The sequence below is a fragment of the Canis aureus genome, chromosome 28 (assembly GCF_053574225.1).
Source record: "Canis aureus isolate CA01 chromosome 28, VMU_Caureus_v.1.0, whole genome shotgun sequence".
In the NCBI taxonomy this organism is placed as follows: Eukaryota; Metazoa; Chordata; class Mammalia; order Carnivora; family Canidae; genus Canis; species Canis aureus.
The window spans coordinates 16,003,382-16,013,783 of record NC_135638.1 but is presented as its reverse complement, the minus strand read 5'-3'; the positions used below and the strand labels follow the sequence as shown (position 1 = coordinate 16,013,783).

Genomic DNA, 10,402 nt, shown 5'->3' with positions numbered 1-10,402 from the left:
GTGTGTGGATGTGTAGTTGCTGTGTGTATGGGTATTTTGTGAGTAGGGTTAAAATCAGTCTGTTTAAAAAGGGAGGGCATTAAATACACTCCATGGCTTCAATGCACTATACCGAGTTATTTCTGTATATTTGGGGGTAATGTATGGACATGTTCATACACACAAGCACGATTTGAATCAGTTACTCAGACAATTCAGCATTTAAGAGACTTTGCCTATTGTAAGATGTGACTGCTTCCTTTATGAATCATTGGGTGCATAGGTAGTGTGTTCATCACTAAACCCTACATGCTTGGAGGAAGTAACATGTAAAAATGCAAATTATTTAAACATAGCATAATCACAAATGAGGAGTAATCTTACCATTGGAGAAAGGCATAAGAAATTCAAAAGAAATAGTAAACAAAACAGCACTTTAACACATCCATTATCTGAGAGCCTTGAAATGCATCATCTGTATTTCATTATGATGCCATTACTACTATCTATTAAGAATTGTCCTATCCACTTATTTAATTCTCACAACCCTGTGAAGTAGATATTATTCCCAATTTTATGGATAAGATAGATGAAGCTCAGGCAAATCAAAGGTCCAATAACTCATAAATGGTGAAGCTGGATTTCAAACCCTCATCTCTCTGTCTTCAAAAGTCACTATCTTTACCTCTGTTCCTCTCCTAGAGCATCTAGGATAGTAGCTTGCCAGTCATTGCATTTTCTGAAACAAGTCCTATCATAAACAATCAACTGTGTGGAGACACAAAAGTAAGAGTTACATAAGGAATTCCAATAAGGACAGAATAAAAAAGATGCGAAAAAGATGGAGACAGGACATTTCAGGTAAGAAAATTTGCCACTAATAGACAAATAAGTGGATGATGACAAGGCAGGTTAGCAAATTGATTGGCTTCTCTGCAACCACACGGTGAAAGTAGAAATTTTGATACCTACAGTGGTTGAGTGACACCCTCTGGATTACTCTCTTCTGGTAGCAATATGCAATTTTGCATATTTGCAATTCCTGACTACTATTGTTATCAAATTTAACATTCCTGTTTTCTATTTCTCCAACTATTTCCAGCAAAAATGTGAATACTGTGCGCAAGCTCCAATACAGTCATATGTGACATTGTTTCCCGTCTCTTTTTAAGTCATTATTTATTCTGTTTCTATTCCTTATAGAAATCATTTATTATTTGTTGGAGTTAGTAACTTAGAACTCTGAGGAAAATTAATGACATAGATTATTAGATGGCTTTATTACCCAACTAATGGAAATTATTCCTTGATTTTAAAAACGTTTACTTTTTTAAATAAAAGCTTTGGATAAGCTAGATTTTTAAGATGATATACTGTTGAGGCAGCTCTTTTCACCCATGAATCCTGTGGCCATGCTTTAATAAAACCACCTAAAAAAAAAGAAAAAAAAGCTAACTAAAAAGATGATACAGTGTTGGGCCAATTCAGGTCAAGCAGAGAGAGTAATATATGAATTTAATAAATATTATTTTTAAAATTTTTTTTAAAGATTTTATTTATTTATTTATGAGAGATACACAGAGAGGCAGAGACACAGGCAGAGGGAGAAGCAGGCTCCATGCAGGGAGCCTGATGTGGGACTCGATCCCGGGACTCCAGGATCACGCCCTGGGCTGAAGGCAGGTGCTCAACCACTGAGCCACCCGGGGATCCCCCTGAACTTAATAAAGATTAACCAAAAAACTGTCTCAACATTTCATTGAAAGTTAAGGCAATTTATAATATGCCTTTTTTATTGTCTGTGTTCTCAAGCCCTCACATTCAACCATGTACAAGGAGCTCACTAAGGCCCTTCCCAGTCTTTCCTGAGTGTGCACATAGACTTGGATATGCCACAACCTTCCAGGCCAGGTTTTATCAAGGCTTGGTTTGCTTGTCTTAGTTCCCAGATTTTCTGTTAATTTCTAGTTAGTCCACTAGTCTATTGCCTATCCCAACTAGTATTGAAGTCATAGGCTAGTTGAGATGCTGGCCTTTCCTGACTGTTTGCCACTGGCATCTCTACTTATTTAGACAACATTGCAGATAATGGCACTGCCAGCATTCTTCTCCAGATGCAGTCAGCCCCTCCCATTACTTTGGCCTCACTGCTGTGCCACAGAGTTGGAGGAAGGAGAGGTGCCTAAAATACCACAGGCCCCACTGTTCTTACTGAGGTTCAGTATAATGTCTTGAAAAAATATTTCATAGTTTGCTATATGACTTTGGTCAATTTTAGATGCTTTAAGTGACGGGATTTTTGTAATTTTATCTGACTTACCATTTCGATTTTTTTTTTAAGATTTTATTTATTCACTCATGAGAGACACAGAGAGACAAGCAGAGACATTGGGCAGAGGGAGGAGCAGGCTCCCTGAGGGGAGCCCAATGCAGGACTCATTCCCAGGACCCCAGGATCAAGATCTGAGCCAAAGGCAGATGCTCAACCACTGAGCCACCCAGGTACCCCTCCATATCGTTTTAAAGAAAGGATTTGTTGGGATCCTTAGTCCACCATTCTGGAAGTCTTACTCTCTGTTTCCTTTGTTTTTCATTCCCTCATTATTCCTTCTTACCTGCTTTTGGGTTATTTGAATCTTTTTAGTGTGCTTAATGTCTTCTTAAATATATCTGCATATTTGTGTTCACAGTTGTTCTTGGGATCACAATATAACTTTAACTTTTTAGTCTGTTTGGAATCATTCTTTAGCACCTCAACTGAAATATATAAAACTTAACCACTATAGAGTTCTCTTTACCCACCTATTACAGTTTACTTACATTTTTATTACATATTTTGGATGTACATTGGATTACATGAAAATTTTAGGTTTTTTGCTCTCAACTGTAACACATGTAATAAAGCACCATAAAAGGAAACAACAGTCCATTATATTAATCTGTACATTTACCATCTCAGTTGCTCTTCTTTCTATTCTTGATGTTCCAAATTTACTTTGGTTGATTTCCTTTCTGTCTGTAAAACTTACTTTCACAATTATTTGAGACCATATCTCCTAACAACAAATTCTCTAAGATTTTCTTCATTTGAGAATGTCTTTGCTTTTAATTCCTGAAACATATTGCCTCTGGATATAGAATTATGGGTTGATAGTTACTTTAACACAGTACAAATGGTAGTCCACTTATTCCTGGACTTCATGGTTCCCAATGCAAAATCCACAGTCATTCCTATCATTTCCCCTTATAAACAATGTGCTATTTTTCTCTGGCTTCTTTCAAAGTATTTTTCTTGTCTTCAATCTTCAATTGTCAGCAGTTTGCCTATGATATAACCAGGCATGGGTGTTTATCTTTTCTGGACTCACTGACTTCTTGAATCTGTAGATTTATATCTTTTACTGAATTTTGGAATTCCCCAGCCTCTTTTTTTGTTTTTTTGTTTTTGTTTGTTTTTCATTGCATACTTCTTTCTTTCTGAGATTGTGATGACATGATTCTCAGGACCTTTGGTACTGTCTTAAAGGTCTTTGAGGCCCTTATCATTTTTAATTGTTTTTCCTCTATTTTGTTCAGGTTAGATACTTTCTAAATACATTTTTCAGTTCACTGACTCTTTCTTTGGGCATTTCCATTTGGCTGTTGAGCCCAACCAGGGAATTTTTTATTCCAATTACTATCTAGTTCAATTTAAATATTTCCATAGGCTTCCTGTGCCTTGTATGTCTTTGATAATATTTCTACCTTTCATTCATTCTATGAGGTTCTCCTTACCTGTTAGAGTCTTTTTATAATAGCTGCTTTAATGTCTATGCCAAATAATTTCAATATCTTTGTCATCTCAGTTTTGGTAGCTGTTGAATATCTTTTCTCAAGTGAGATGAGGTTTTCCTTATTCATATTTTGCTGAATAAATTGCATTTCACCCCAGATATTTTGAATATTATACTATGAGACACTGGATCATACTTAAATTCTATAGAGAATGTTGATATATTTGTTTTAGCAAGCAATTAACCCTATTAAGTTCAGACCACAATTTCAGCTACTTTTTGTAGGATGAAGTCTGTGTCCACAATGTTCTTCAGACCAGTCACACATATGTAGTACCCAGTGTGCAGTCTGTGACCTAGGCAGTGGTCTTTCTTAAGTTCAGTTCTCAACATCCATGATAGGTTGTTTAGGATCAGGTCCATGAATAGGAGGAAGTACAAAAGCTCATAGACAGGGATGCCTGGGTGGCTCAGCGGTTTAGTGCCTGCTTTCATCCCAGGGTGTGGTCCTGGAGTCCCTGGATCGAGTCCCACGTTGGGCTCCCTGCATGGGGCCTGCTTCTCCCTCTGCCTGTGTCTCTGCCTCTCTCTCTGGGTCTCTCATAAATAAATAAAATAAAATCTTAAAAAACAACAACAACAAAAGCTCATAGACAAATCAAAGGGGTCACTTTCCCAAACTATTCCCTCTCCACAATCTCCCCGATATTTTCTGGTACCCTGGGCTCCTCTTTTGGCTCCTATTTTCTCTGGAGAGAAAGCTGCAGATTTTTCTAATCTTGCACTGCTGTATATTTCCCACAACTGTAGGATAAACAGCAAGTAGTCAGAGAGGAAGGGAGAAAGACCAAAAAAGAAAACATAGCACCATACCCTTAGGAGCACAGTTCTTTCAAGGAGAAGGAAGTTTTCTCTCTTTCACAGTTAAAGGCTCTGACAGGTCCCTGTGATACCAACACCATGGAAATGCTTGGTAGCTGAAACAAAAAGAATAGAAAAAAAAGAAAGAAAAACAATGATGACCTTCCCATACTCTTTTTGAATGTTAGGAGACCCCCTTCCAAATTCTCACAGCAGAACTATAGGAGGGCTGTTGGAGCTTTGTCTCTCAGGGTTAATTCTCACTTCTGGGTTTCCAGCCATGTTCAAACTAGGCTTGAGAATACAGGAGGAAAAAATAGTAAATCCACCACCAGTTTGATATGATTTTGAATTTTACTCTCCTGCAATCTTCTGGCTATTATTTGCTTTTCAGAGTTTCCAAATAGTTTTTCCAACTATTCTTTTTAGGTTTTATAGGGGCATTTAGTGAGAAAGGCAGAGTATTCTTACTTTATCTTACCCAATATATTTTTGGTACTCCACCCATGTCTTCACCCATAACTCTAGTTGAGAATCATATCTGGTGCTGCTTCTATTTCAGCAAGTTGTCACCATTGGTATTTAAACTCTTCTCTCTCTCTCTCTCTCTCTCTCTCTCTCTCTCTCTCTCCCTCTCTCTTTCACACACACACACACACACACACACACACACACACACACACACACACAAACCCTTCCCAGAAATAAATTGATATTATTTAACAAGACTTTGCACAGGCCTCCCTTATTCTTTTCTGCTAGAGTTTAATCTGAGGACAGTTCTGTTAATCCACTAGGGGAAAATTTCTGAATCTACATAAGCTCCTTTGATTATGTGAGAGTCTGGCAAGTGATTTTTCACTGTTTTTTTTTGTTGTTGTTGTTGGTTTTTTTTTTTCTTTTTTTCTTTTTTCTTTTTTTTTTTGTCAGCATGCATGCCAATTGTTTTCCTGGAATTGGTACCAATTTACTCATGAAAGGATAACCGTAAGAATCCCTCCCCATTCCCTGTAGTAGAATGCATTGGCTCTAAGTCACAACACTTCTGCCAGGAAACATACTTTAATGAGCTATGGTTGTTTGCAAAATATATGATTATAACCTACAACTTGAAAACCTCCATGTCACTTCATTTTGTCCAGGTATTTGACAATCAATGTAGATAATGTGAGTGAATGAATAGCCAGGATGATGAGTCTTCTAGGGGTTAGGCAACTCAGAAAACCCTGGGACATTCTTCAGAAATGAAAATTCCTGAAATAGTTGATCCCATTATTTTAAAAACTTTAAAGGCAATGACATTATCAATAAGAAAGTACCTTAAAAGTGGGTCTCCTTTTGATACAAAATATTTATTTTTAACCATTTGCTTTCAAATGATAGGACATATACAAAATCTCTTTTGGGACACCTGGGTGGCTCAGTGGTTGAGCATCTCCCTTTGGCTCAGGGCGTGATCCTTGGGTTCCAGGATCGAGTCGTACATAGAGCTCCCCGCAGGGAGCCTGCTTCTTCCACTGCCTGTGTCTCTGTCTCTCTCTCTGTGTGTGTCTCTCATGAATAAATAAACAAATAAAATATTTAAAAATCTCTTTCTTATTGGTATCTTCAAATTTCATTACCAAGTTATAGTATGTGCAAGACATTTGGAAAGATTTATAACAGAATATTTTTGTTTCTCTAAATGGACATAAAAGTAATAGCTAAAACAAAAACATACTTGTTGGCGCAAAAAACAGTCATGTTTCATGTAGCTTTTTCTTTCTTAATTGAAAGAGAAAAATATAGAAATTGCAGGGTGGTGTGCATCCATCTTCATAAAGGGTGTTGAATGAATAATATTGGAAAATCAAGTTTATCTATAACTTTCCTGATATTTAACTTTGCTTGCACACATACACATGTTCATGATCATAGACTACTGACAATTTGCCAATAGTAGAAAATGTAGATTTTATTTACTTAATCTAAGAAACAGAGGAAGTATGATCTTGGAAGAAGCTCAGACTATGACATATTTTAGAATAATAAAAATTTTGGATTTATAGTTTAATTTGTGGCTTACTTTCAATCAAATTTAAATTTTACTTGTAATGCATTTCTTACTTCTTGAGATATTTATGATTTAAGGCTTATGCTGAATCTTGTCTGAGAAATTGAAATATGGCAGAGATTGCTAGTTGCTCGCCCTATATCCACTCTTGGTTGTTCCTTTTATTAGGGATTCTTGAAATTTTTAGGAGATGGCAAAAAAAAATTCTAGCATTGGATAAGACTTCTCTGAAAGCTCTTAAATGTGTCTCTAATAGTAAATTCCTTCTTATGCTTGCTAATTTCTCCTTTATCCTGTATAGATTGCATATACAACTATTGGAGCTCCTGCAATCATCTTAGCACAAAGAGAGCTTGTATATGGAAACCACACAATAAGGGTGACAAAAGAGAGAGACAAAGGAGCCTAAGTCCATGAGATCACCGAGAAATGACAATCCTAATACTAGGATATAATTTTGTAATAAAGAAGAGGCAGAAAATCCAATTTTTTGAAGTTATTATTATATTATGTCTTTGTTGTTAACAGCCAAAGTAATTTCCTAGCAGATGCAAGATACATGGTGTGTACCATTGGTTGTCTTTCTGTAATACCACTTTCATTTTTATGGAAAAATTTTTCCCCTATTTCAGCTATATAATTCCAATAATAACTGTCATCTTTCTATAAAGCTTTGCCTTTCTTTCCATTACTAATTGATTAATTGATTCACCACTTGAACAAAGCTGTACAAAACAACACACTTAATCCTTACTCCCATCCCCAATTATTATTGATTGATTTTGCAATGTTCATGTGTCTGAAGTTGTATATGTTCAAAGGTTTCAAGGATCTTTGAACTTAGCATTGGAGAGAAAGGGAAAAAATATTAATTCCCAAGTGGTGATATAATCAAAGATGCAACCTGGGCTCTTTGGTGGTCCTATTTCCTACCCTACAGAGAAGGTGGCCAGAGAAAAAGGAAACAACCTGCAAAGGTTTTAACGACTGGAGGAAAGAAAATACTTCTGGTCATTTTCAAGTCTTTGCTCCCAGTCATCCTTAAAACTATGTTACATTTTTGTTCATTCCAGAGATATACTATAAAATTTATTCCACTTTCTACCTAAACTTCTTAGAATGATGGAAGTGCTTGACATCTGCTATCAAACTATAATGAGCAATTAGATTAACTTGGGTCATTTTATTGTTTACACAATACAAAGACTTGTTCATCTGTTTCTGCATAACTGGAATTATGTTAGTTCCTAAAGTTGAGCAAAAAGTGATTCATTCAGGAAAGCCTGGGTGGCTCAGAGGTTGAGTGTCTGCCTTCTTCTCAGGAAGTGATCCTGGGTCTGGGGATTAAGTCCTGCATCAGGATCCCTTCATGGAGCCTGATTCTCCCTCTGCCTCTCCCTCTCTGCCTCTCATGAATAAATAAATAGAATCTTAAAAAAAAAAAAGGGGGGGATTCATTCAAATTAGTTCTTGCCAGAGAAACTTACTCACTAAGACATTTAAGACAGCATTAATTCTCACTCACATTCGGAAGTTAATATTTAGCCCAAGTCTTATACTTTGTCTTGAAGTTTTCATTCTTTCCCAATCTCCTAATTCTTTGTTATTATCCTTTTTTTCTCCTTCACTTATGTTTGCTTTCTGAAAATGAACCTGCTTGACTCAGCTTAAAGGAGGGAAATGGTTGGTCATTATTCTACATATATTTACCTAATTAAGAACTATCTTAGGTATCAACAAAAGAAATTGTACTGAGACAGGATTACAAATATGACTAAAACATAGTAACATAGCATCCCCTTTCAATGATCTTAAAGATTAGTATAGGGGATCCCTGGGTGGCTCAGTGGTTTATTCGCCTGCCTTCGGCCCAAGGCGTGATCCAGGAGTCCCGGGATTGAGTCTCACATCAAGCTCCTGTGTGTAGCCTGCTTCTCCCTCTACCTGCGTCTCTGCCTCTCTCTCTCTCTCTCTCTCTCTGTCTCCCATGAATAAATAAATAAAATCTTTTAAAAAATTAGTATAGTTACGTAAAGATAAAGGCAGAGAAATTATGATGTTAGAAATATTTATAATGAACAACAGAGTACAAACAAGGGAGTAATCATATTTACCTTAGAATTGGGAGTTCTTAGTAAAGACTTCACAGAAGATTCAAGCTAGAACAAAATTTTAAAAGGTGAGTGGTGACCTTTTATGTCTTGACACCAAGTTGAAGCCAAGGCGGGAATGTAATCATAAATTGAAATGGCAGAGATTAAGGGGGAGATCATTTTTCGCACAGGATCTCCTCACCTCATCAAATCACATCACTAGAACTCTTTTTATCTGGCTCAAGTTTGGGGATAACTACAACGTAAAGATAGGACTCTTCAGCTAAGACAAAGAACTCATGTTGTTTCTAAAGGTCTTTACTTTTTATAGCATAGAAAATAAAGTCATGATGAAATTGCCTGTGTGTATGTGTATGAGTAAAAAAAAAATGTATGCTGTAATGAAGTGGTAATAAAATGCAGAATATAGATTATTGCATCTCATTTGGATCACAGATTTCATTGAAACAAATATACAGAAATACCAAGATTAAAGAATATGCATGTGTCAGTGTCGAAAAAAAAAAAAAAAAAATAAAAGGTGAGTATAGATAAGAAGTTAAAGAAAATTATTGTCTCCTGAAAATTCTAAAGAGCTTTTTTTTCCTGGTCTATAGGTCAAGTAAATGTTTAGCGTAGATGGCAAGCCAGAAATAACATTAACTATTTAGCTAGGTAATGAGGCAGAAACAAGATCATAGAAGGAGTGGTATGATTTGCTAAAAATTCAGATATTTCTCTGTTAGTAATGAGCAACTATTGGAAAGTTTGGACAGTATGGCAAAGTCCTTTGATTACAATAACTTAATTCATATAAAAGTCAGAGTAAGAATGAAGTAGTGAGGATAAGTGGAATAAATATATTTAAGAGAACATAGAGCTATAGAATTTCTAATATTTAGTAAACAAACGTGTAGTTGATTAAAGATGAGCACAAATTCTTCACATGTGGAGTTTCCTGTCCTTGAATCTGGGCTGGCTTGTGTGACTAGTTTGGCTAAAATAATGGAACAGAAGTGGCACTGTGCAATTTTCACACACAGGTCTACAGAGACTGGTAATTTCCACTGTGTGGACCTTTGAACACCCTTTATGGAAACCCTGAGCCACAATGGAAAAAGTTCAGCTACTCTAAGATCATCACATGTGAATGTTTTGATACACAAATTCACCTGAGCCTAGCTTTCCAGTCATCCACTCCAAGGTACCAGTCACATCCTCTAGACAACCCATTTCACAGCTGGATGATACTTTATAGTCTATACTACATAGCAGATGCCTTAGTCTGTTGGGCTGTTTAACATTTGCTATATGTGGTATTGCAACTGTGAAAGAAAAACTGGAAGGTCTCAGGAAGATACTTCTGAACTCTCAACAGCTCAGAATTCAGCAACATTTCCTAGACTACAGAGAAAAATCTCAGAGCAGTACCATTGAGATACCAAATTTGCATCTCAGATTTGGTCTCCAGATTTTATCTCAGCCATATACATGACAAATTTAAGAATAAATGACCCCTACTTCCTTCTAAGTGGCCAGAGTATGGACAGTTTCTTTGTGTATCATCTCTCCCAGATTGCTCAGGCATATGTCATTACTTGCAATAATCTCTACTATGATTGTTGAAAAATTGATAATTTTGT

General features: G+C 36.3%; 1 long non-coding RNA gene across 1 annotated transcript; it reads right to left on the bottom strand.

Annotated features, from left to right (window-relative positions):
* Positions 1 to 1,276: 1,276 nt before the first annotated feature.
* Positions 1,277 to 8,825, bottom strand: LOC144300467 (uncharacterized). The gene is made up of 3 exons (XR_013367118.1): positions 8,781 to 8,825; positions 4,626 to 4,729; positions 1,277 to 1,409 (listed from the first exon to the last, which is right to left on the bottom strand). It is a non-coding gene; the product is annotated as an uncharacterized LOC144300467 (long non-coding RNA).
* Between the last annotated feature and the right edge of the window lie 1,577 nt (positions 8,826 to 10,402).